This window comes from Dreissena polymorpha, chromosome 3 (assembly GCF_020536995.1).
Source record: "Dreissena polymorpha isolate Duluth1 chromosome 3, UMN_Dpol_1.0, whole genome shotgun sequence".
In the NCBI taxonomy this organism is placed as follows: domain Eukaryota; kingdom Metazoa; phylum Mollusca; class Bivalvia; order Myida; family Dreissenidae; genus Dreissena; species Dreissena polymorpha.
In genome coordinates this window covers 61,009,061-61,034,348 of record NC_068357.1, presented here as the reverse complement: position 1 = coordinate 61,034,348, position 25,288 = coordinate 61,009,061, and the positions used below count along the sequence as shown (strand labels likewise).

The following is a 25,288-nucleotide window of genomic DNA, read 5'->3' as shown; positions in this document are numbered from 1 at the left end:
GATGACTGCATTCAGAAACTGAAGGCTGATATGGCCCCCATACACAGGCAGCAGAAAAAGGCCACAGAAAAGGTATGATGTAACAACAGACGCTTTTAGACCCAAAAGTGGGTTGGAGCAAATATTCGCAGCTTTGTCCGTCTATCCAAATTCTTATTTGTATTTGCCCATCGGGCACAATTAGGACAGTATACTTAACCCTCACGGTTTTCCCAGAGCGGTTAGAATTGTACAATACAATTTTTGTGGGTAAAGGTGAAATAAAATTACACAGTTAAAAAAACAAATGTGTGCAATTTATTTCACAAATTGTAGTAGATGGCAGTGAGATAACAGACACAAGGCGGTGATTTGCTGATAAATGTTGAATCTGGCTTTATATACACCCAGATCGAATGATCAGGGGGTATATTGTTTTTGGCTTGTCTGTCTGTGTGTTTGTCTGTCTGTCTGTCTGTCTGTCTGTCTGCCTGCCTGCCTGCCTCCCTGCCTGCCTGCCTGCCTGCCTGCCTGCCTGCCTGCCTGCCTGCCTGCCTGCCTGCCTGCCTGCCTGCCTGCCTGCCTGTCTGTCTGTCTGTATGTCTGTCTGTCTGTCTGTCTGTCTGTCTGTCTGTCTGTCTACAATCAAATAAGGTTTAAGGTCATTAGGTCAAAGGTCAATCAAAATGTAACCTTGTTTCTAAAACAGCTGCCGAGCGGCTTTAAAGCGCAGTAGGGGCATTGTGTTTCACAAACACAGCTCTTGTTTCCCAAACATTTACGGCAAAAAAAAATATTTTGAAATATCCATAACAACTGTTCAATTTTGGTACTAAAATATAAAACAAGTATTTTCATATTGATAGTTCTTAGATGAGAAACAGTTAAGTGCCCAAAATACTCTTAACACATTTATTATTTATGCACATCCTATGTACGCCATTTATATTATTCTAGAAACTTGAGAACGAACCAAACAATAATTTCGGTATTCCTGTGGTAATTAAACTCATTTTAACCAGATTTGTTTAAATTATAGCATACAAGGTATGTTTTCTAGCTTGTAAATCGTTAGTTTCGCAATATTCAGTTGATTTCCTGTCCTTATGAACAGTTTGTAGAACTCGAAATTAATTTGATTAAACCGTTTTAATCACCACTTATTCTGAACAAATAACATACTTCAACATTAGGGATACATGCGGAATTTCAAAATTGTGCTTTATAAAATAATTAGGATTTTAGCAATTGCTGTTTGAAATAACCAATTTTTGATGTTTCAAATGAAAATATCGATGACATTCGTAACGTAATCACAGGTTATTTGTCACGAAATTTGTACCGTAATGTAAATGATACATGCAATATTTCTGAATTTTTCGTTTTTTAGCAACAAGTGGATCTATGTTACATTGTTTACATTATCCTTAGTACTTTCTCTTATATTCTAATAACCAAGTTGTTTATTAGAACGCCTTCTAATCAAGAAGACCTGGACTGTAGCCCAAGCGGATGAAACTTTATCTTGGGTTTGGATTCTCTTAAATATTTGTATGGCTATAACTCTTGAACGTTTTTTAAACATTGCTTCACTCGGTAAAAATGTAAATATAATATACAATATCCAATAAAAAATTTAAGTTTTGTACTAAAATACTAAACACGCATTTGCATATTGATGGCTTGTTCATGCTCAATAGTTTAGTGCCATCAAAGACCATTATCGCATTATTTTATTTAAAAAATCAACTGAATTGCCTTATACTGTATATCTTGTTCATACAACTATATAAAACACCTTAAGCTGTATTGCTTTTATAGCAAGCAACAGTTAGGATCAGTTCAAATGCTACATTAGCCACAAGGCACTATGATATTGTTTTTCTATTTAAATAGTGGTAGCAAAAGCATTTAATTTGTCTTCAAGGTTATGTATATGCATTTATTAACTTCTTAACTATCTATCTCAACCATGTCTTAAAATATAAACATAATACTTGACATCATTTATTCATTTGCGATCGTTTGAAGATTTTCCTTGATATATGTAAAAGGCGGCTTAATAATAGACCCAAACCTGGTGCTACTTCATAGCTAGTGAAATATCTGAAATACAATCAATGTATTTAATGTAAGACAATAATCTATTATACGGTGTATATATTACAACCCCTTGCTACTATCGTATATATTTGGTGTGCTTCACAAAATGTATATAAGTCCTGAGAGCCAAACATAAATTGTGATTTCACTTCTTTTAGAGACATCTGCTAGTTGACCACAAGGAGAATGTTGATTAAAATGTACAGGAATAGCAAGGAGAATGTTGATACAAATGTACAGGAAATATAATCGGTTAGTCATCTAAACAGTAATATGATTTGTTTAAGTATGTTGCATAAGTAGGGCACATGGCTAAATTATATTTTGAAAGCATATATCCAACAACATCGTTTAAGCCGTTGTCTGGAACGTAAACACATTTAAGCAGAGATAACTCGGTTTTTGTTCTCTGTAAAAGTGGTGCATGATCAGGTAAACAAAAATTAAAAATGAGTTTTGTAGTAATGATTCCCTAGTGCTTCTCTACAAACATTTTTAAAAATTGTTGCTTATTTCACCACAGCTAAAATCATAATGCAAAGTAATACGTAATATTATCTTGCGTGATGGCAAAAGTCGTATATATATTTATTTCGTGGGTGAAATGTCAAGATCTTAATCTAAATTCAAAATCAGATGTGATGATTTTTCATGAATAACGGCCACCGGAAAAACTTTGCGAAATCGAAATTTTGCCAGCGTAAGTACCCTTTTTCTTGAATATTTGCTAATCTCCAATAAAGAATGCGCTATAAGTCTTATTTTCGATAAATTATAGACTTTGTTTGCTTAAATAATCTGTTTGTCTGACTATGAAACTTACAAGCAAAGTTGATCTTCCCATAGGATTTTTGCATTTTCCGATGGGATTGCTTTTTTCAAATGGGATTTGTTGCCCATGGGATTTGTTTCCCGTGGGATGTGTTTCGCATGGGATTTTTTTATACAATTTCTAAAGTCAAATAAAACTTTATGATATGACTGTCTGCTTCCAAAAGCTAGTATGCTTACTACATTCTTGCTATCTGTATTAACTTCAACCTCTCGACCTTCCAGACTTTTCATTGTACTTAATAATATATTTATAACCCCCAGCTTTCTCCACGTGGAGCTCAATCCTCTTTCTGATTCTTATCAACAACCCACTATATCAGTGTCATCAACGTTAGCAATATAAGCCCCAAAACTAGCTAGCTCCACTGGCGTCACAGTACATAACAATGGACTCCTTATCTCTAGAGCTAGTGTCTTCTATATGGGCACATGAATTCCCTTTATTTAACATTCTTACGTTATCTTTCCAAAACACCATTTCTTTCAAAGCGCCAGACCTGATAAAAACAGGCGCATCCCAACTAGCCCTACTCGCAAGTCACTGATACATACATTAGGTCACTAACACTCCAAGTGTGAAAATCGTTTCTGATCAATAACTCGTCAATAAATTGACTGATTGGATTGATACTTCACATGTGCATTGGAATTGGACAGTAAATGATCCCTATTGAAATTGGGGTCACTAAGTCAAAGGTCAAGGTAACTATCACACTTAATGGGAAAATCGTTTCCGATCAATAACTTGTCAAAGAATTAACCGATTCGCTTGATACTTCACATATCCCTTGTCCTTGGAAGGTAGATGAACCCTTAAGAAATTAAGGTAACAAGGTCAAAAGTAAAGGTCACTATAACAAAATGTGGTTTCCGATCAATAAGTCATCAACGAATTGACCGATTGGCTTGATACTTCACATGTGCATTGGCCTTGGACAGTAGATGACCCCTATTGAAATTGGGGTCACTAAGTCAAAGGTCAAGGTCACTAGCACACTTGGTGTAAAAAATCGTTTCTGATCAATAACTCGTCAACCAATTGCCCGATTGGCTTGATACTTCACACGTGTATTGGCCTTGGACAGTACATTACCCCGATTGAAGTTGGGGTCACTAGGTCTAAGGTCAAGGTCTTTGTTGCACACTAAGCGTGAACTTGTTTCTCATCAATAAATCGTCAACTGTTTCACTAATTGGCCTGATACTTCACAACTGGATTGGCCTTGGACAGTAGATGACCCCTATTGAAATCGGGATCAATAGGTCAATGGTCATGGTCACTGGCACAATAAGTGGGGAAAAGCGTTTCTGATCAATAACTCGTCAAAGAATCGACCAATTTGCTTGATACGTCCCATGCTAATTTGCCTTGGGCAGTACATGACCCCTGTTAAAATTGAGGTATCTAGGTTAAAGGTCAAGGTCACTGTCTCAAAAAGTGTGAAAAGTGTTTTCAATCAATAACTCATCGATGAATGGACCCATTGGCTTTATACTTCACATGGGCATTGGCCTTGGACTGTAGATGATCCCTATTGAAATTGGGGTCACTAGGTCAATGGTCAATGGTCATGATCAATTGCACAATAAGTGGGGAAAAGCGTTTCTGATCAATAACTCGTCAAAGAATCGACCAATTGGCTTGATATTTCCCATGCTCATTTGCCTTGGACAGTAGATTACCACTATCAAAATTGGGGTAATTAGATCAAAGGTCAAGGTCACTGACACTGTGTGAAAAGTGTTTCCGATCAATAACTAATCAATGCATGGACCAATTGGCTTTATACTTCACATGTGCATTTACCTTGGACAGTAGATGACCCCTATTGAAATAGGGGTCACTAGTTCAAAGCCCTGTGTGGAGGGGCATATGTCTCCGACCGCGGAACACTAGTTATTATTTAACTGATCAATCATTTAATAATATTACGATCTTACATAGAAGTCAACAAGTATCCCCTATATCGTCTTTTAAATACTCTATACAGGCTAATTAATATATGGAATGTCATTGAGCAAATCTTAATGCTATACAACAACCCTTAAAATATAAGTACTCATTTAAATATAAAATATGCATCTGTGAATGTTTTAATGGAGAACAAGTCTACGTTATCGCATTATCGCAATTTATCGCTTACTTTTCGTAGTCATCTATAAAAAAAACTCGAAAAAGTAGTTTATTAACCGACAATCAACAATACATATGTCATTATTATATAAATAAACTCCCTTTTTCATTAATAAACTATTTATCGATGTGCGAACTGTACATGTGTTATGTGTCTTAAAAAAACTAGTTCAATCATGTACATCCTCCCTTTATTTTGCGGTCAAATTTAATCTAGGAACCCTAACATTCGCCGATATAGCCAACATTTCTTTCCCATCGCAATAACCTGCATTACAATGTAAGTTAATGAAATCCACTTACTTATTGAAAAAAAAAATCGTAATTCATTTTTGTATTGAAATAATCATTGAATATGATGTTTTTCTGGATGACCATAAATCAACCGCATAAACTAATAGTCTCATTCTTCTATATATTTTATGTATATGTTTGATAAGTAGTTAAACGTCTCTACACGTAGAAATAGTGTTATAAAAAGTAACTGTATAGAACTGTTAACCTTATGTCTTTCATGGCAGTATTTATTGAATACATTATATTCGTCCTATTTAACCAATGGTAGTGAATTATTAGCAGTATCCGGATGTGACACCAATACAAGATACAACTAGACGTTTATATTTCAATACAACTATACACACACTGAAAACACATTATTATTTCCCGAAGTCAAACAAACTGACAAAATCATCACCATGTGATAATAAAACATATTTCATGTTATATGTTGGGACAGGAAACTCATTGCAATTAAACATATGTTTGAACAATTTATCCGAGATTCCAAAACATTCTTATGGTATGAAAAATCACAAATGTATTGACTTGCGCTAACAGGACGTGTAGTGTTTGATTGTGATGGATACTAATTGACCGTTTTCTTTCATCGACATCTTCCATACTTGAGTAAGTTACAATACGGACATGTAGAATGACTATGTGTAGAACCGAAAAATATTGTATTGAAGGTTTTGTTTAATATTGTATTATATTGTGAAGTCCAGACTAAACTACATAAACGTTATACATAACCAAAGCATAGTACTATCTAGAAATGTCGAATTTAATTTCAATCACGTTTAGCTATGGATGCAAGGTATCATCCTAAAACGTTCTAAATTCAACAAGTGAGCCCCCAATGGCGCTATTTGAAAAGAATAGAAGACAACTCGTAACAATGTAATAATGTAGGTGTTACTGGACATATAGTAAAAAGACATAGTTTGAACTGTAGATTATAATTCAGTTTGATTTAATCATTCTCCGGGGATCAAAACTGGCAAAGCCCTATGATTCAAATGATTAATATGAACTAATAAAGTAAAGCATTTAAAACGTCTTATTCTCGGAAACCACAAGGGCCATTATTAAAACATTTGGTATGTATCAGATTATAGTGACATACTTCTGAGTGTTTTTATATCAGAAACCGCAAGATTGAGGGTTAAATATTTGGTGTATAACCTTATACAAATTTCCACCACTGAATGTGTACAAAAAAACTCCCAGAGCTTTGAATTTGGATGTGAATCATCGTATATCTTTTTTTATCCCATGACCCTGTAATTAAAACTAGCCCCCGTCAATGCGCCTCATGGCCTAGATAGTTAACTTTGTTTTAAATAGTTGATATGGTTTTCTCTGAAATCGCAAGATCAGAGCCCGTATTCACCAACAATTCATTACTTAAGAATAAAGAATAAAGAAAAAAATGTATTCTTTACTTTTCTAAGAACGTTCTTAGGTCGATTCTTTATCGGTATTCACCAACGCTATGTCTAGCGTTCTTTACAAAGAATTATTTGTTATTGTCGTAAGCGGCATTGGTACAAGGCAATTTCGGTAAAGCATAGACAATTCGGAACCGTTTTCGTGAATTCTGTCACAACAAACAAGATGGCGGACGCGAACGAAGTTACCATAAGCAGAAATCGTTGGGCCGAACAGAAGGAAACTGTTCTTGCAAATGAAATCATTAGACATCATGGTGTCCTTTTCGGCTCAATGACCGGTTGTGCCGCCCTTAAAATAGGGGAGGTCAGACGTCGTGGCTGGGAAGCGGTAGCGAATGTGCTGACCTGGTTGGTATCTATTTGGTGTAATCAATTTTCCAAATATTTGTTAATTGTAGCTCAAAGAATATTTTTACAGTTGATGCATTTTTTTTTAACCATTGCTTATTATATCGTTTTTTATGCAATGTTAAACAAGATTTAAAAAAAAGTTAAATAGCATTTTATATATTTAAGGCAGTAGATATTGATTTTAGAACAAAAAAAAAATGACCAAAGAATGCTTCACTTTTTTGAAATTATCCTGCTATCCTGTTTCAAAAATACCAACATTTTCAACAACACCCATATTTTGCAATTAATGATGTATTTTTACTAGCTTATTAGTTTATAATTCATAGATTTTGTATTTTTTTGTTTGCTCAAAAAACACATGAAATGTAGAATGAATTCGGGAAAAATGTAGTAGAAAATTGGCTATAAAAGTTGTGTATAGGACAATGAATATGAAAATAGTATATTTTAAACAGTATGTCAGTATTTATGAGTATATTAGAATACATGTTTTACTGATAATAGCAAAATTATTACAAGAGTTCAGTGTTTTCTTAAAATAATGATAACAGAACATATTGCTAGAAAAGATACGAAAACATCAGTGTTGCTAAATAGTCAACATAGAATTCGCCTCTTAAAAAAACATGTCTTATATGTAAGTTATTAGCCTTTATTATGTTGTAAAGACATACATGTTAAAGTTAAATGCCTCAAACTTGTTGAAATTGTGTCCGTACACTATACAAAGACATCATATGTAGTAAAATATACATGGAACGTCTGTTAATTGTTTTTATGAGATATCATATTGTTTTGCTAGGTTCATTTAATCATAAGTGTTTTTATTGGTTTATGAAAGTTAAAAAGTATGGATAAATATACAGATTTCAATAAGGAGATTTTACAATGCAATTTCTTATCATTTTTTTAAATAAACCTTTGTAGGAATAAATAATTATTTGTTTGTTTGTTTATTCATTTCCATTTTTGATTAATAAACGTCTCCAATTGTACTTCATTTATTTCAGCTAATATCCAGCTATAGGAGGACGGGGCCGAAGTAAAGAAAAAACATTACAACATGAAAGACAAGAGTAAGTAAAATAGTGACCATTGTTATATGAATAACTACACTGCAATTTGTCACTGGCCCAGAGTCCTTAAGCTGCATAATCTGCAATTTTAGATACCTGAACAGTGCATTAAAATAGCATCAAATTAAAGAACATAACTACTAACAATGGTATTACTGTTGTTCATAATTTTTATTTTAGACTCGTTAATCACAAAGTCTCATCTCAATATAACTATAGCACGCAGCAAAAATGATGAAATAAAGAGACCGGGCACTGGTGGACAGCCCCGTGTTAAGGACTTCTCCATACCGGAACAAATTATGTTGGAGCATTTTGGGGACTCTGCCTCTGGCAGGGGTCCCAAGTGCAATTGACACAGATGTTTTGTATAGACTATATAAAATGAAATACCATTTGTAATTGTTTATCATTATAATACCATTTTGTTGTTGCCTTAGGCTTGTTAAGTTAATTTGAGTGGTTGATCTTTTATTCATACTTATGTGATTGTTGGCAATATTTCGGTACTCATTCATGAAGGTAACGTTTAATTTACTTATTATAAATTCATACACAGCATGAAATACAATCAATTTTAACTACGTTAGAAAAGTATCTTCTAAAGATTCACCATAACTCACCTTGGTCTGTTTATATATATTGTTTTCAGTGCATATTGAAAGGTATGTTTGACTGTTAATTATTAATGCTTAAATGTATTTAATTAATCTGCATGCTGTTATTTTTAGGTCAGTAAAGTTGCCGGACAAAATCTATATCTCCTGTATGCCTCCATTTTGGACAAACCGTCTTGAGGATTTTCTCTATCGAACAATCTTCTACGCGGGACATTTTCGACATTTTCGAACAAGATATTGTCATAACGCATAACACGAACGACAATCTTGGAAGCTTAACGAATTATTCTAAGTATGCCCCGAAGCATTCTTAGAATTCTAAAGAAAATTCTTTATTCTTGACAATTTTCTTTAGCAATATGAGCTGGTAAATAAGACTTAATTTATCTTAGACTTAAGAATTTTCTTTATTCTTAAGTCTAAGAATTGCAAAAGAATTGTTGGTGAATACAGGCCCAGGGATTTTATATCCGATTACTACCATCGCGTTAGGTCTCTACAACGTTTTTTATGCCCCCGGATCGAATGATCGGGGGTATATTGTTTTTGGCCTGTCTGTCTGTCATAGAATGTGTCTGTCTTTCTGTCATTGTATGTGGTTTTCTGTCGCAAAACTTTAACCTTGCTCATAACTTTTGCGATAGCAACTTGATATTTGGCATGCATGTGTATCTCGTGGAGCTGCACATTTTTAGTGGTGAAAGGTCACTAATCAAATATATGGCTTCAAAGCGCAGTAGGGGGCATTTTGTTTCACAATCTTTAGAAGATACTTTTCTAACGTTTTACTCTGGTTACAAAACGGGATCTGTTTCCATTTCATGAGAGTACGATTAGGTACGAGAGTTCATAAGCTAAGATTCCAAAATAGCTTGCCTGGAATGACTGAAATACTGCTGGAAATTAATAGCAATCGTTTGTCAAATTTGAAGCAATGTGCTTCTGTTTGAGATAATTTTTTTCCTTTTTGATATGTCAATTTATAGACTCACGTACATTATAGAAACGTGTTATTATATTACCCCTTTTGTTTCAAATGTATTGCAATCCTAATCTATGAGCTTGGCATATGTTCAAATAATCTAAGTTATGTTCCCTTTTTAAAGCCAAAAAGACAGGACATTTTAAACATGAATCGCGCGCAAAACAATCTTTGATGTTGGTTTAATTGAACAAGCGAACCTGTGCAGTTTTGTTTATTTCTTTTTAATCAGTGGAGTTTTGAGACAAATTAAAATATGTACGCCCCTGTCCAAACATATCAGAATGCATGTCCAGTTTGCGGAAACTCAGTACCGGGGACATTCATCTATTGTGACTATTGTGGTATGATTATATTTATATATATTTAGAACATTCGAACAAAAGGACATTGTAGTCGTTTTCTTGCATGCAAATTGACTTAATGCTTAATGTTTTATGTTTAGTTTTTATTGCAAGCATGTACATTAATTTTGTTAATTTAAGCAATAAATGTATTGATCATATTATGATAAAGTATGTGCTATGAGCTTTGGAGTAAGATGATGAGTTATCAAAATACTGACTCGAATATAAGCTGAAGTTAAGCTGAACTAATCGCATTTAAACAGCTAAACTTAAAACCACATCCCATTAGAAAGAAAGCTTTAAACAGTTGTTATTATAGTTGTCTAACTTCATACATACGTTGTAACATTTCTTTTTAAAAGGAAACACGCGACTTTTTCCTGACTATTCATATGAAAATAAAAATGTACGTATATATATTTTTGCTTGCAGGATCCAAGACAAAATTATATACCTCCCTATTTAGGACGGAGAAAAGTTTAGTAAGTAATGTTTCTTTTAATTTTGTTACGTTTGTAATTGTATGAAAACGTTTGTTCATTGACTTATTATTATCATATCGAGCAGTGGATTAATATGATCTATACAAATGACATGATTTTACGTATAATACAAACATAGAAGTATATGCCATTTATAACATCATACTTTAGCTATACGAACACGATTAAGATGATAAGTAACCGAACCCATAATTTTGATGCAATACAAAAACGATTCTATTGTTTCGATGTTTAGCACAAAAAGTTAAACCGTAAGAATTACTACTGCTGCGCATTGGCTTGCCATCGGTAATGGGTGTAATTGCGTTAATTCAGGCATTATATGCGCTTTGTCTAAATTAAGATACTTGTCGTGTATTATTTAACAATTTATTGCATCCTTTACATTCAAAAAGTGTCTGTATTATAATCGTTTTGTGCGAAATTATTATTTTGTTAGATAAATGTGTCATTTTTATTCCGCGCCGTAGGCAGGTTAATACATGTATTGTTTTGCGTTGCCCGTCCGTCTTAAACAGTTTTGTGTCCGGAGTGCTTTTTCATAAATGCTCGAGCGGATTTAATTGAAACTTATAATTGGTGTATATGTAGATAAAATAATGACGACCGTAAAATGACGACGCGGCAATCAATTTGAAAATAACACAGTTGTAGGAGTTTTTAAGTAATACTGTCCATCCGTTCGGAAATTTGTCGAGTCCGGAGCAAACTTCTGAGAACTGATTGGGCCGTTTTAATTGATACTTTTTATAAGTGTATATATATAGGTCAGTGTAAGATTCACGTGAAATTCCGCCGACACCCTTGTGCACAGAACGAAGTTATGGCCCTTTGGACTTAAAAATAAGCACACTTTTGCGTCCAGAGCCACCTCTTGGAAATGATTAGGAGATTTCTTCTTTTAAATTTGGTATGAATATTTATATGGAAAAGAGATTGATACACGGGAAAATTGCGACGCAAAACCATAATGGCGTTAGGACACGTTTTTTAATTGAAAATATCCTTTTTATGAAGGATATAACTCTCTTTAGCTGTATCTCCAAGACATATGACCCACAGCCATAATTCCTTTCTAAGTTGTTCTCAATCTAACGGGGCGGAGTCACATTCAATTCGCATAACCCACGAAGCAAAGTCAATGACATATATTTATGTCAAAGATCACCATTTTGATGATTTATTTATAGTAGAGCAATAACTTCACTTCATCAAGGAAATATGGTATATATGTATTCAATAGCTTTCCTTCATGATGCCGAGTGTGCCTGGAAATATTCAGGTTTCAAGGATCATGGTCAATTTCAAACACTGATGTCAAATGTTTCATATTTTGATTAAATATGCCTTACATGATAGAGCGTCCGTAACGAACATTTGTTAAAGTTCATAAACATCATTTTTTTATTTAATGTAGTCAAATGGGGTAAGGGGGGTAAAATTACTCTAATAATATAATTCGTCTTCGAAGTAAACAGGCGTACTATTATAACATGACATAGACAATTTCTGAAAAGCATTAAGCGATTCATTAATAGTTTAAAAGTTTGACGCTAAACACACGGAATCAAATAAAACAAGTATCGCTCCTGTTATCAAATTTCACAAAATAAATTGCAAACTACGATTAATAAAAGAGTTGCCCAATTGTTATACACGTATTTGTCTTATCTTAAATTTGCTCCAACAGATAAACTATCGTATACACATGAGTTATGCAGCTGTGATTTTAAAAAGATAAATACTATCACAACACAATTTTAAAAAAAATCAGACATTATTTAAACCATAAACAGACAAACACTGTCAGTAAAAATTCTTAACGCTGTTTATAGTTAATCCTCTTAAAAATTTACTAAAGGAGTTTTCTGCCAATACCAATGCAAATTTGTGCACATCTTTGATAAACCGGTTCTGTAAGTAACATTGGACGGAGAAGGGCAAATATACATGGTCCTTCCCCAATAGTGGGGGCTAGATCTATACTTTGTTAAAGAGAGTCCCTTTTAAAAACAATTTTGCGGACGAATTTCATACTGAAGTTGACCGGTAGAGACTTTAAACATTTTTTACAAATATTAAGCGCGAGTGCTCAGGACGCCATTATTAAAATGTCAAACAGCAAAAGTCATTTTCTTTCCCGCTAAAACTGCAGCGTTTTAACGATTTTTTTATTATTTCTTCAAATTCGGGCACGTAGAGGTATGATAAACAGAAAAACAGGTTACTGTCTGATCTGTTTGTAATATATCAGGCTCGGCACGAATAAAATAACTGCTTGGCAAGTTATCGCCGTTATATTATTATAAGCCTTGCCTGATATATTATAAAAAGATCAGGCAGTAACCTGTTATTCTCTCTATATGTACTGCATCGTGGTACAAATGCATAAAACATTACATAATGTTCAGATTTGCCCATACCGTCAAACTAGAGTAACTTTCATAACAGATAACTTTCACAGAAGAACGGATAGTTTATCAATTCATCTTGGATTTCATGCGAAAATATTATTAGAGATGGGTAATTATGGTAGATACTTTAACTTATTAGTTTGTATTTACATCGTTACTATTAAAATCTTTCATGTCTGAATAAAACGTATTGGATGCATAAACAATTTACACAACAATAAATACTTGCTTAATGAACATGAAATGAATATGAAAAATACCTTGAGTAAGGACCGACTTAAATGTTTACAGGGTAAAAGTATACCTTTCAGAAATGGTAATATTGTTTTATTTGTTTATGATACCAGCCGCAGACGATTGCAGTGAAGAGGATTAAACAGTTTATAACAGATTCTTGCTCATTCAAAAAAGGAATCTGTGTGAGTAACAGCTGCATGTGAATACAGGCAGCGAACATAAGTTGATTCATCCGTCGTGTTTGATAACGCTTGTAACTATGGAGACGGTCTATTTTCACTGACAAGCAGAAGGACGATATAGAGATTAAGTGAAAGTGCCTCTCTTTGTGTTTGTTTCAAAATTGGCATTAGCAGGCAACCAGTATCATGCTTAAAACTGACTGTATATGATAGCACACGATGTCTGTCGTAATGACCATTAACTGCGTTTGCATTTTTAGCTCGACAATTATATATATATATGTCCCTTGACATATTGCTTTCATATTTTGCATACTTCCTATCCAACATGACCCCAACCTATAAACAAGAGCAGACAACTGTATCAAGCATTTTGTAAGAATTATGGCCCTTTTTTCACTTAAAAATTGCATATTATTGATAAATCTATGTTAAAGTTTGCGTACCACCTCAAATATTTGCAATGTCCCTTGACATATTGCTTTCATATTTTGCATACTTCTTTACCAAGATGACCCCAACCTATAAACAAGAGCAGACAACTGTATCAAGCATTTTGTAGGAATTATGGCCCTTTTTTGTCTTTGTAACTTTGAATATTTTCTTAAATTTTGTGTTTAGATCCACTTTACTTCTTAAGTATTAAGGCTATTGCTTTCAAACTTCAAATACTTTCTTACCATCATGATGTTACTGTACCTGGCAAGTTGAATTCGACCTTGACCTTTGGATGACCTTGACTCTCAATGTCAAATTAATAAATTTTGCTGAAATTGCCATAACTTCTTATTTAACATCAGATTTGATTCATACTTTGACAAAACAACACTTACCTGACATACCACAATGGACTCCACCCAAACTATCCCCCACGCCCCACCCCAGAATCCCCCCCCCCAACAAAAATATTAATAATAATAATGTTTTCTTTCTTTTTTTTCCTTTTTTTGAAAGATCATCTATTAAATGACCACACACCCACATTATACCCCCTCTCCATGATGGTTTACGTTATACTTTCAGGCACTCGAATAGTCGAGCGCGCTGTCCTCTGACAGCTCTTGTTTCACTTAGAATATGCATATTATTGATAAATCTATGTCAAAGTTTGCGTACCATCTAAAATATGTTCAATGTCCCTTGACATATTGCTTTCATATTTTGAAAACTTCTTTACCAACATGACCCCAATCTATAAACAAGAGCAGACAACTGTATCAAGCATTTTGTACGAATTATGGCCCTTTTTCCATTTACAATATGCATATTACTTTAGTTACATTGCCATAACGTCTTCATTTATGATCAGATTTTATTAAAATTTTAAAAATATTGAACTAATAAATTGTAATTAAACTTCAACACAAAGACTACATAATTTGGTGGACGCGATTAACATTTTACACAGATGTGTTAAAGTCTTTATGTTTCGTCCAGTTTCCATCAATGTTTGCATTGTCTGTCTTCATTTGGAATGTAAAGGAAGTACAATTGCTGAAATTATAACAAAAGGAAATAATGAGAATCTGGAATTTTCCGCTACACTGACACCGAAAATGTTGCAAACAATACGTAAAAGTAATTTACACTCCAGATAAGCGATACCAAGCCCACTTTTTGAGCCAGAGAAACCGTTGCGGCATACGAAATACCATCAACACATCAATATAATTAAGACATAGTATTTACAGATTGTATACTAATATCGTTTTTACAGTTAAAACAGACCCACAGGACCACAGGGCAAACAATTTAAGTCTCAAAATGTGAACGACTCACTTCAATATTAAGAAGTGAAACTCCAGCTGCTGGAGCAGTATTTAATTCTCATTAAAAACAATTAGTTGGTCCTTTATTTAAGGCAAGTGACCAATTGCCCAAACAATACAAAACAGCACAATACAGCACAAAACAGCACAATACAAACCAACATAAACACAAAACATGAATAAAGCTGGGGTCACCGCCTTGGAACGGTCAATGCAAAGCATTGGGGGTTTAAACCGGTTATAGAGCGCTCAACCTCACACTTGGCCCAACAATATTCATAATACATTTAAGTGTAAATAAAATTTAACGTCATAGCATTGTAACTCAAATCAAACAATAATAAAAGGGAATTAAAACGCATTCAATTTAATTACAATTTAATTACTCAATGGTATTGAAGATACCAGAGCAACAGAGTTACAACTTTTTGACGAACGATAAAATGAAACGACAAACAAGTGTCAACTACATTCCTTCTTTATAGAAAAAGATTTAAAAATATAGCCTCATTAAGTTAATATTTCAGATAATCATCGCGCAAATACAGGAAGAAGCAGCAATAATGGGTGTAAAAATTCCATATTACATTGCTTGGTTGTTTATGTGACTGCTAAAAATTAAATTAATAATTATTAAATAAAAAAAGAAACGCCTATCAGAGAGAAAATATAAATATAAATGAACGTTATAAACCCAATGACCTATGCATGTAGCTTACAACAGGAACAGAGAAAGAGTTATGACGTAATTGACAGGCAAAGATACAATGACGTGAAAAAAATCCAGGGGCGGTAGGGTAAAGTAATAATAAAACTATTAATGGATGGGGGGGGGGGGGCTACTGCAAAATTGTACTACTAATAAAAACAAGTTAAGTTGATTAAATATTAAGAAACAAATATATAAAAAAAAATAATTCCATTAAAGCGACATTATTGGAATCAAACAGTATATAGGTGTTTTGACAACTGACGACAGAAATGACTTGATGTACGATTTGAGTCCAAATGTAGTTTTCATGCAGATTTGTTCATACGACACAAAGACACAATTTTGTTCAACAGTGAAAAATGCCCTAATAAAACAAGTTTAGTTGATTAAATATTAAGAATCAAATATATATAAATAGTAATTCCATTAAAGCGACATTATTGGAATCAAACAGTATATAGGTGTTTTGACAACTGACGACAGAAATAATTTGATGTACAATTTGAGTCCAAATGTAGTTTTCATGCAGATTTGTTCATACGACACAAAGACACAATTTTGTTCAACAGTTAAAAATGCCTATAATATCACTAATGATTCCAAATTTTAAGAGAAGAAAGATATAATGAATCGAAAACCATTAAACACGTGTTTTTAAGTACATAATCATCGTATCCTTTTGATAAAAACAAGTGAATTAAATTGAAAAGTTTAATATGAACATTTGGTTTAACATATTTTAATTTGCGGACACGCTTCAAAACATCTCCGTAAAATGATGAATGGGAGATTCCATTATTTAAATGCCATTTTAAAGAAACATTATATTTTGAAATTAAATCACCATACTTAGAGTAAAATTTAGCAAATTTACTTCTTAGGTTAAGATACAAAAAGCCTTGTTTTAGCAATTCTTTTGTTAATATTAGATTACGATCATTAAAATCTTTAATACATGAACATTCTCTGGCATAACGTACCAACTGTGAAATGTAAATACCATAGGAAGGTCCTTTAGGGATGTTGTCATCTAGGAACGGAAAATTCACAATTTCAAAGTTAAAATTGTCCCGTTTGTCGTATAAACTAGTTTTGATCAAATTATTATTAATAGTTAAATGTAAGTCTAAATACGCAGCGTCTGTATTGGATATACACGATCTATTTAAGACTAGTTCTTTTGGGTAGATTTTATGAATATATTGTTCAAATAATGGATTATCTAAATTAAGTATGTCGTCAATGTACCTACTAGTAAGGTTAACATAATTAATCAAATCTACTTGCTTAGTGTTAGATAATTCTAACATAAATTCGCTTTCATAACAATATAAAAAAAGGTCAGCTATAAGTGGCGCACAATTAGTACCCATAGGAACGCCAATAATTTGTTTAAATATTTTACCATTAAATTCAACAAACAAGTTTTCCAGAAGAAAAGTAAGTGCTGCACAAAAGTCAAGACCAGTCCAAATGATGTAATTATCTAATAAATGATTAGTAAAAAAAGCTGTTTTAGTGTTTAAAGCTAGATACAAACACTTCTCTCTAGCAAAAGTTTTTCAATCAAAGAAACAAGTTTGGATTTTATTAAAGCGTGAGGAAGCGTTGTATATGGTGTAGAAAAATCATAAGTACTTACCTGTGACACCTTATATTTTTTATTTTCAATTTTATCAATAACTTCTAAGGTGTTTTTTATTGACCAAAATAGGTTAATATTACTATTATTGACAAATGAACAGAATGGTCTGAAACGGATGGTTTGTTGCGTTTGCAAGCGTCAGCACGAGTAGCTGCATTTTACATGTAAGAAAAGATTGTTCCCAACCTGAAACCATGGTCTGCTTGCCATTCATGATAATGGTAATCGTTGTTCATTGACCAGCTCCATTCAAATTTCGATGCGTATCCCCATGTTCTTGCGGTGTAAGCCAAGTTAAACTTGACGTCGTAAGGGCTAATATTATTCATGACTTGTCGGCGGTTTAAACCTCATTTTCGCATTAGCTCACTCTTCAATATGTATCCCTTGGTACGGGTAATCACCATTCAGAACTTATATGATAGTATGCATTTCTACATTGTTCGGTCATTGCGTGACAGGCGGACCACATTAAGTACGCATCATATCCTCGAACAACTAATTGGAATTCGTAGGCAATTTGTCATTCAATTAACAGCTTCCTGTGATTTATATTAATATATTATAATAAAATAATCGGCTCACATGTCAGCGGTGGCCCAACGCATTATATATCCGATTCCGAAAAAAGAGACAGTGCCTTCGGAAATCAAATTTCCCCCTGCCTTAATAAAGCGGTCATTTTGCGAAGCAACTTAAGGACCGCAGTACATGCGTCAAAGTTATATTCAATCTGTTATGTTTTCTTCGGGTTTTATCATTCTGTATCGGTTGATGACATTTATAACGAAAATAAGAAAACATGTTGAAAGACCCCTCGGCGCAAAAACACTGCACTTACCGAACAAGACGTCGGTAAGGCCATTAAATATCACGTTCTATAAAACGAGAGCATAGCAAATCCAAAAACTCATAATGTACGTTTCTAAATATACTGCAATCTCAAACGTCTGCCTAACAACCTACTTAAAATGCCAAATTCAAGACAACGACTCTTCATTGAAATCGCATAATAATGACATTTAAAATTAAGTTTTGTGTATGTCTTTTACTAAACAATACAGTTTAAGCATATTTCTGATGACTCGTGTAATGTTATATACCATTTTGACATGTGTTGTTTAATCGACCACCTCGTCATCACTTGACAATTTCAGAAAAGTTCGAATAACTAATTTAAAAGAAAGTTTGAAATTTGAGTACTAACTGCGTGTGTGACGGTATTTATATGTTTGATCAATGTCCCACATTTCATGCAAGTCGTTATATTTTACACTTACAAATGAAAAGCTTTGATTAAGTATCTAATGATATTACGAAACCTTGCGTGTTTTTTTATCGGACCGCCTAGCTCTAGACGGTTCAATGAAGCCGACAGGACTTAAGCTACGCTGGCCGCATACCCTTCATGTTCCATTATTGCTTGACAAAAGTGTGATTTGAATGTGTGAAAGAAAACTTCGTCTTAATAAAATATAAAACACACCATATATTTTATGGCAAAGGAATACATTGTCAATAAGCCATGTGAGGACACATAATATACGTAGTATTCGTTTTTCTTCGAACACCGTTGTGTTGAGACAAGTAACATTGTTTGGATGAATTATGTTAAACCTGATAATGAAATAGAAACTCTCTCGATTTGCATTGTAAGTTAGTTCACTGGCATTACTCTTGTTTTAGAACCAGCATGGCACTAGAGACTAGTACGTAAAATCGATCGTAAGTTAACCGTCTCTCACCGTAGTCGTACTGATATTTACTTGATATTTAAACAATGGATTCATATTTATTTATATTGTATTTACATTGACTGATATTTTATTTTAAAGCTCATTTACAGTTGCTACGGATCCTTCTATCGACAGGATTAACTGACCTTAAGACCAAAATATTCCTGCGGTTGGAATGAAAGAGGAATGGTCCTGCTAATTAAATGCGATGACGCCTTTGGGTACTTATGCAATCAATCAAATAAATATTTCCTGTTTTGTGTTTATCATCACCAAAGTACGCACAAAACTGTATGTAATGCAGATTGTGATATCTTGAATACATTTTACTTCTTACCAACATATCTTAGTTATTATTTGTTTTTTCGGACCACACTCGCGTCTTATTGTGAAAAACACATATTGAGACATGTTATGTACACCCAACTTATATCTGTCTATATGTTTAATTACCAACAAAACGCGTTTTTCTTTACGTTATGCAAGTGTATTTTACTTATAAAAGTACAAGCTTGGATGAGAACAGGGTATAGTAAGACAAGCAGCGGTACATATATGGTCGTTGTCCATCATTAACGTCGACAGAAAATGTATGTTGCACAATAATATTATAATGATTTGTTGTAACATAATTATATCGATCTGAATGTGCAAGCTAAATAAGAATGTCCGTCCCAATTGCATTATACTGCATTACATATTATGTCTTTTAGCGTAATGGGAAAATATAATTATGGTGTCCTGAAACCCGAAACACTATTTTACGAAAAAAATGGATCACTTTACATTAGAAAAACTTAGAGTAGGTTACATTATAAATAATGCGTTATTTATGCCTGGAAAGCAGATTCAATCCCGATCAATATTGTCGAGTACATGATTCTGAGTCATAATATTGCTTAGTCTGTCACGAATTGTGCGAAATTAAAATGATATATATTATGGAAAAAAAAAACTATATTTTATTTCAAACCTTTGTGCAAAAACGTATATGTTAAAAGTATTCGCACGTAAACATCGCTCAATTGTGCCGTCTTTTTCAAGCATAAGTATGAGGCGACATTATATACAACTGCAAATATACTTGATATTAAACAATATTGCAACATGCATCGAACGACTATCGTAGTATTTACGAATGTCGGTTTGAAACTGCCCATATTTACAAAAGTGTCAAGAGTGTCAATATAAAACATATTGGAACGTTTCATAAACAATATTCAAGAATTTCGTAAGAATTATGACGTAAGAAAACCATTCGTATGAAGAATGATACGCGCTCAATATCCGCCCAGATGATAAACTGATTTAAGTTGTGTCGCTTGTTCGGACAACTCAACTATCAATAGTAGTATTGCTGTTCACATTTATACACCATGGGGTTGTGCGCTCTTTAAGGTGGTATTGGTGTGCTGGGAACATTCGTGTCTTGCTGTTTGTATCGAACACAGAGGTATATCTATTTTCTGTCAGTTAATTTACTGGTTATATGTTTGTTGTTCGGTATAAAACCTAACTCGTATCAGTATGTTTATGATAAACAGATCACTGTATTTTGTGTACAGGTTAATCGTGAGAAAATAAGCATTAACATCATGAAAATAACAAATAACCGTGACTATCGATTACTATAATTCCAGTATTTGGAGTTTATAACATAACATTTGAAATATTTTCTAAATACTTATGATATCGTAAATATTTATCGCGTTCAATAAGGTGTTCGCAAAGACAAACAAGAAACAAAACGATATGTGTTGCAAGATTGGTGATACAATTATTTCAGTCAACAAGCTTTCTTTGAAAAATATCTTGCCTTTTAACCAAGTAGAGCGTGGGCCTAAAAACCCTTGTTATAAATAATTGCTCTTCGCTTAGCTTCCGCATGTGTAGCCCAATAGCAAGAAGTGTTCCGCAATGTTATCTATGCAAAGAGAATTTGAATGCTTTTTCCGTTGACCATCATCTGTGCTAATTATTCGGTTCAACCCGTTCAGCATTAAATAATGCGCGGTCGCAGATGTGTCTCTGTTGGTTGTGGCAAGTTCAAGTACAATAATCAAATCGCCCAATTAGTGCAAAAAGGTACCACGTGCCTTTTAATTGCAATGGCACATGGTACCTTCTTGCACCAAGGGGGGCGAAATTGGCTTCGTACAGATTGGCCACCTGAGGTTAACAGTTTCGCGTTAATTTAGTGCGAAGCTTCTATGCACTTCCATATTGCCATCGATCATATCGGACTCGCATACGTGATATAAAATGGCCCATGACATGGTCACAGCTGGTTACCCGGATATTGAAGTGTACGGAAGTTATTAAAGATCGATACAATACCAAGTTTAGGAAGAAAAGAACAAGACAATAAAGAAACTTTGATTTTGTGTGCTTGTTAATATATTTGAATGAAATCTGAAGAAGTCCAAGCTAAATCATGTTCATTATGAATTATACACCTGAACCCTACCATATCCCTGTCACACTTTTTTACACCCCGCATCCGCCTGGAGCGAGACGTACTTATGGTCTCTTCTTGCACAGCTTAGATGTGGTATTCTGCCACTCCGCATAGAAACTGGGCGGTATGTTGGTGAAGCGCCAGAATAGAGACTTTGTAAACTTGAAAATAACACAGTTGTAGGAGTTTTTAAGTAATACTGTCCATCCGTTCGGAAATTTGTCGAGTCCGGAGCAAACTTCTAAGAACTGATTGGGCCGTTTTAATTGATACTTTTTATAAGTGTATATATATAGGTCAGTGTAAGATTCACGTGAAATTCCGCCGACACCCTTGTGCACAGAACGAAGTTATGGCCTTTTGGACTTAAAAATAAGCACACTTTTGCGTCCAGAGCCACCTCTTGGAAATGATTAGGAGATTTCTTCTTTTAAATTTGGTATGAATATTTATATGGAAAAGAGATTGATACACGGGAAAATTGCGACGCAAAACCATAATGGCGTTAGGACACGTTTTTTAATTGAAAATATCCTTTTTATGAAGGATATAACTCTCTTTAGCTGTATCTCCAAGACATATGACCCACAGCCATAATTCCTTTCTAAGTTGTTCTCAATCTACGGGGCGGAGTCACATTCAATTCGCATAACCCACGAAGCAAAGTCAATGACATATATTTATGTCAAAGATCACCATTTTGATGATTTATTTATAGTAGAGCAATAACTTCACTTCATCAAGGAAATATGGTATATATGTATTCAATAGCTTTCCTTCATGATGCCGAGTGTGCCTGGAAATATTCAGGTTTCAAGGATCATGGTCAATTTCAAACACTGATGTCAAATGTTTCATATTTTGATTAAATATGCCTTACATGATAGAGCGTCCGTAACGAACATTTGTTAAAGTTCATAAACATCATTTTTTTATTTAATGTAGTCAAATGGGGTAAGGGGGGTAAAATTACTCTAATAATATAATTCGTCTTCGAAGTAAACAGGCGTACTATTATAACATGACATAGACAATTTCTGAAAAGCATTAAGCGATTCATTAATAGTTTAAAAGTTTGACGCTAAACACACGGAATCAAATAAAAACAAGTATCGCTCCTGTTATCAAATTTCACAAAATAAATTGCAAACTACGATTAATAAAAGAGTTGCCCAATTGTTATACACGTATTTGTCTTATCTTAAATTTGCTCCAACAGATAAACTATCGTATACACATGAGTTATGCAGCTGTGATTTTAAAAAGATAAATACTATCACAACACAATTTAAAAAAAAATCAGACATTATTTAAACCATACACAGACAAACACTGTCAGTAAAAATTCTTAACGCTGTTTATAGTTAATCCTCTTAAAAATTTACTAAAGGAGTTTTCTGCCAATACCAATGCAAATTTGTGCACATCTTTGATAAACCGGTTCTGTAAGTAACATTGGACGGAGAAGGGCAAATATACATGGTCCTTCCCCAATAGTGGGGGCTGGATCTATACTTTGTAAAAGAGAGTCCCTTTTAAAAACAATTTTGCGGACGAATTTCATACTGAAGTTGACCGGTAGAGACTTTAAACATTTTTTACAAATATTAAGCGCGAGTGCTCAGGACGCCATTATTAAAATGTCAAACAGCAAAAGTCATTTTCTTTCCCGCTAAAACTGCAGCGTTTTAACGATTTTTTTATTATTTCTTCAAATTCGGGCACGTAGAGGTATGATAAACAGAAAAACAGGTTACTGTCTGATCTGTTTGTAATATATCAGGCTCGGCACGAATAAAATAACTGCTTGGCAAGTTATCGCCGTTATATTATTATAAGCCTTGCCTGATATATTATAAAAAGATCAGGCAGTAACCTGTTATTCTCTCTATATGTACTGCATCGTGGTACAAATGCATAAAACATTACATAATGTTCAGATTTGCCCATACCGTCAAACTAGAGTAACTTTCATAACAGATAACTTTCACAGAAGAACGGATAGTTTATCAATTCATCTTGGATTTCATGCGAAAATATTATTAGAGATGGGTAATTATGGTAGATACTTTAACTTATTAGTTTGTATTTACATCGTTACTATTAAAATCTTTCGTGTCTGAATAAAACGTATTGGATGCATAAACAATTTACACAACAATAAATACTTGCTTAATGAACATGAAATGAATATGAAAAATACCTTGAGTAAGGACCGACTTAAATGTTTACAGGGTAAAAGTATACCTTTCAGAAATGGTAATATTGTTTTATTTGTTTATGATACCAGCCGCAGACGATTGCAGTGAAGAGGATTAAACAGTTTATAACAGATTCTTGCTCATTCAAAAAAGGAATCTGTGTGAGTAACAGCTGCATGTGAATACAGGCAGCGAACATAAGTTGATTCATCCGTCGTGTTTGATAACTCTTGTAACTATGGAGACGGTCTATTTTCACTGACAAGCAGAAGGACGATATAGAGATTAAGTGAAAGTGCCTCTCTTTGTGTTTGTTTCAAAATTGGCATTAGCAGGCAACCAGTATCATGCTTAAAACTGACTGTATATGATAGCACACGATGTCTGTCGTAATGACCATTAACTGCGTTTGCATTTTTAGCTCGACAATTATATATATATATGTCCCTTGACATATTGCTTTCATATTTTGCATACTTCCTATCCAACATGACCCCAACCTATAAACAAGAGCAGACAACTGTATCAAGCATTTTGTAAGAATTATGGCCCTTTTTTCACTTAAAATATGCATATTATTGATAAATCTATGTTAAAGTTTGCGTACCACCTCAAATATTTGCAATGTCCCTTGACATATTGCTTTCATATTTTGCATACTTCTTTACCAAGATGACCCCAACCTATAAACAAGAGCAGACAACTGTATCAAGCATTTTGTAGGAATTATGGCCCTTTTTTGTCTTTGTAACTTTGAATATTTTCTTAAATTTTGTGTTTAGATCCACTTTACTTCTTAAGTATTAAGGCTATTGCTTTCAAACTTCAAATACTTTCTTACCATCATGATGTTACTGTACCTGGCAAGTTGAATTCGACCTTGACCTTTGGATGACCTTGACTCTCAATGTCAAATTAATAAATTTTGCTGAAATTGCCATAACTTCTTTATTTAACATCAGATTTGATTCATACTTTGACAAAACAACACTTACCTGACATACCACAATGGACTCCACCCAAACTATCCCCCACGCCCCACCCCAGAATCCCCCCCCCCCAACAAAAATATTAATAATAATAATGTTTTCTTTCTTTTTTTTTCCTTTTTTTGAAAGATCATCTATTAAATGACCACACACCCACATTATACCCCCTCTCCATGATGGTTTACGTTATACTTTCAGGCACTCGAATAGTCGAGCGCGCTGTCCTCTGACAGCTCTTGTTTCACTTAGAATATGCATATTATTGATAAATCTATGT

General features: G+C 33.7%; 1 long non-coding RNA gene across 3 annotated transcripts in view; it reads left to right on the top strand.

Moving 5' to 3' along the window:
• LOC127874414 (uncharacterized) overlaps positions 1-25,076 on the top strand; it is a 36,436-nt gene extending 11,360 nt beyond the window's left edge. For 2 of the 3 annotated variants that reach the window (XR_008046886.1, XR_008046888.1), the window contains 3 exons: positions 1-72; positions 10,598-10,647; positions 13,430-14,273. The exon at positions 1-72 is cut by the window's left edge and continues 11 nt beyond it. This is a non-coding gene — a long non-coding RNA (uncharacterized LOC127874414). Of the gene's footprint in view, positions 73-10,597; positions 10,648-13,429; positions 14,274-24,111 lie in introns of those variants that run through there. The other variant, XR_008046887.1, reaches the window with a different exon arrangement.
• Positions 25,077-25,288: the final 212 nt, after the last annotated feature.